General features: G+C 33.3%; 1 protein-coding gene across 1 annotated transcript in view; it reads right to left on the bottom strand.

Annotated features, from left to right (window-relative positions):
• LOC106473508 overlaps positions 1–1,328 on the bottom strand; it is a 19,140-nt gene extending 17,812 nt beyond the window's left edge. The window contains exon 1 of the mRNA XM_013934190.2: positions 1,200–1,328. The gene's annotated coding sequence lies outside the window, so the exon portion shown is untranslated. The remainder of the gene's footprint in view (positions 1–1,199) is intronic.
• Between the last annotated feature and the right edge of the window lie 2,509 nt (positions 1,329–3,837).

The raw sequence follows: 3,837 nt of genomic DNA, 5'->3' as shown, positions 1-3,837 counted from the left end.
TGACAAGAAGATACAACACGAGACACAATGTATAAACGGGACTGACTTATAAATTACACACTTCTTATCTGACACCATACGAACCATGATGATACAAATTTGGATATATTTGTAATTTATTATACAAGAACCCGCAGTTACAGTAAATATAAATCTGTAAAGCATCTTTAGGTCGTGTTTTCAATATTCACCTTTAACACAAAGGAATTGCAGGCTCATTTTTAGCTATTTATAACTAAATTTAACAGCTTATTAAAAAATGCTGTATTGCGAAATTCTATCAAGTTTATTTAATTTTTCACTCCAGAAGTAAAATCTCAATTTTTTCTGTAATTAAATTCTAGTTTACGTCTTCTTTTTTTTCATAGCCATCTAATTGTTTTTATTATTATTACAATTTAATATTTTCAAATTTATCTTGTGGGATTTAGCCGTCACTATTATGGTACTCACGACCCCAAAGCGCGGGGCGCATTTCTGTGGAAACGGACCGCAAACCACGAACCTTCAGATTCACAATTTAAGCAAGCTAAATACTAGGCCATGCTCGGTATTGTAAATTTATTCATATCCCTTAGAGACGTTCAATATCAATGTATATGTATTTATACAAGCACAACATGATGAAAGCATATTGTTAACCCAATGGATGTATATTACATATACATAGTGCTGAACAAATTTATATATGTATATAATGCTAAGCATTTTCATACACGACACTAAAACAAACATTCCGAATAAAGGCCTAAGCATAATGACCAAAACATCATAAAGCAGGCAAACCAATGCAGATAAAATGCCTTTTGACAACTGTATAACTTATAAAAGAGAATAAAAACAGCCAATTCGTAAGAAAGCAACTGGAGATAAGTTCAGCTTTGAATTGCATCACACAGTTTCGATCAAACATTAAAATTTCCGCCGTCAAAATTGCAGAAATAATTTATGTACAAGCACAGCCTCGCTGATCCAGCCGTGCTCGAGATACAAACCATCGAATGAGGCCTTGTGTCATGGTTCCTACCTAGTTATAATATTTGCCAGGTGCAACGTCCGCTGGGCCTCTGAAGTTGCTTATTAACAAGTGTTCGTTTATCAAACAAACATTCGTTTGCTTCTTTATGAATGATTTGGTTCTGTTGAGTAGACTTCAATTATCTAAAATTGTCAATAATTATAAAATAAATAAAACTCACCTTTATTAGAAACAGCAAAATAATCCGGGATCCAAAACTTATGAAACAACTTCTACTAACTGTGAAAAGCCTCTGTCCTTTCGTATCGGACACCTCCGCACAGACATGCGCGTTGAGACGGTTGTGAAACCAACCAATCACAGTGGTCGGACAGAGATTCCTAACCCAACCCGAGATTGTGTGCACAAACCCGATTGATGCTCACTGGACTGGAAATACTATAAGCAGATGTTGTTTTCTTTGTTTTTATTTAATTCGGAATACAATTGGGAACGTAGCCAAGAAAAGAAGATCAAATAAAACAGCAAATAAACATAGTTGCCGAGTTAAAAAAAAAACGTACATTAAAATATTTGAGAACATTTGTTGACCAATTATTTAAAATACCCGAAGAGAAACGGGTAATTTCTTTACGCCACTATCTGAGTATCCTATTTTATCTAATTTAACAAAGCTGAAAAGACTGAGTTCCTTTGTCCACCTACACCTGAATGTAGAATCGTATACTTATCACCCCATACCCTATCACTTGAGCAATTTCCTTACAAATCTGACTCGACAACCAATAAGTTGACAAAGGTAACAAATGTGTGCGTGCCTATGTATGTGTGTGTATGTGCAGTACCGATGCTAGAATGAATGGGGTTACAAAAGGTGTACTGTACAAGGGACCCCAAAAAGGTTTTAAAGGTCCTTTTTATATTTACTATAAAACTAAAAAGTAAACTAAGATTTAGAAGGCCCAATTATAAGTCTCTGCTCTAGGGTCACAGAAAACTAGTGTCTGATCTGAATGTGTGTGTGAGAGAGAGCTTCGAATAAAATTAACTAACAAACGAGAAAAACGTTATTTTTACTTTAAATTAAAATATCTGATGCATGTTCAGTTAAGAAACATGTTTTATAAATCGAATTTTGTAATTTTGTAATCGCTATATCCCATAGAAACAGGTTTATTTAATCTAATTTTGTAATCACCATATTCCATAGAAACAGATTCATTTAATCTAATTTTGTAATCGCCATATCCCATAGAAACAGATTTATTTAATCTAATTTTGTAATCACCATATCCCATAGAAACAGGTTTATTTAATCTAATTTTGTAATCACCATATCCCATAGAAACAGGTTTATTTAATCTAATTTTGTAATCACCATATTCCATAGAAACAGGGTTGGTAATCTAATTTTGTAAACGCCATATCCCATAGAAACAGGTTTTGTTAATCTAATTTTGTAATCACCATATCCCATAGAAACAGGTTTTGTTAATCTAATTTTGTAATCACCATATTCCATAGAAACAGATTCATTTAATCTAATTTTGTAATCGCCATATCCCATAGAAACAGGTTTATTTAATCTAATTTTGTAATCACCATATCCCATAGAAACAGGTTTATTTAATCTAATTTTGTAATCACCATATTCCATAGAAACAGATTTATTTAATCTAATTTTGTAATCACCATATCCCATAGAAACAGGTTTATTTAATCTAATTTTGTAATCACCATATTCCATAGAAACAGGTTTATTTAATCTAATTTTGTAATCACCATATCCCATAGAAACAGGTTTTGTTAATCTACTTTTGTAATCGCCATATCCCATAGAAACAGATTCATTTAATCTAATTTTGTAATCACCATATTCCATAGAAACAGGGTTGGTAATCTAATTTTTTAATCACCATATCCCATAGAAACAGGTTTATTTAATCTAATTTTGTAATCGCCATATCCCATAGAAACAGGTTTATTTAATCTAATTTTGTAATCGCCATATCCCATAGAAACAGGTTTTGTAATCTAATTGTAAGGAGTCACTATGTAGCTTAGCCTTAACAGATTTTCCCTGCGCCGTCAAATATCTTAATCAACTATTGGTAATGTTGGTTATTAGTCTGTTCTTAATTTTTTGTTTTACGAAAAGTTATTGTTAAATCGTAATATTGATCTGACTCATCAATAATATAATTAAAATCAAGATACAATGATATATATACGAGAGCACCGTATAGAATACACTTCCTTCGTTATATTGATAGATTACCGATTGCGATTCACACACATATTGTTAGACATTTCGCGCCAGTTTTATAAACAGGGAGAATATTTATACAACGAACGCCTTCTTACCTGATCTACAGACTGTGAACACAATTCAATTTGAAAGCTTTCACGATCATCATCTGAGAATAACGAGGTTTTTCTTTTGCTTTTAAATATTCAAGCAAAGCTACCCAAGGACTATTCGAGCTAGCCGTCCATAATTTTGAATTCATAGACTAGAGAAATGGCGGTTTGTCAACAGCACCCACTGCCAACTCTTTCTGACCGAATAGTGGGATTTTACCTCACTCTTATAACGCACCTAATGCCCGAAAGTGCGGAGCGTCGTTTTTTTTTTTTTATTGTTGTTGTTATTGTTTTGTTTTGGAACTTGGAACCGCAAATCCACAGTCCGGCACGTTGACCTCTAGGTATGATAACCAGAGTAAACAAGCCCAAAATGCTTGCTCTAGGTGCACTGGCCAAATCCTGTGAACTTAGTTATTTGTATATTTTTTAACCATAAAAATAGGCCAGGCATGGCCAGGTGGTTAGGCGTTATAATGTGACGGTCAATCCCA

This window comes from Limulus polyphemus, unplaced genomic scaffold, assembly GCF_000517525.1.
Source record: "Limulus polyphemus unplaced genomic scaffold, Limulus_polyphemus-2.1.2 Scaffold6235, whole genome shotgun sequence".
NCBI lineage: Eukaryota > Metazoa > Arthropoda > Merostomata > Xiphosura > Limulidae > Limulus > Limulus polyphemus.
Note: the sequence above shows the minus strand (reverse complement) of the source record. Positions and strands in the feature narration are given on the sequence as shown.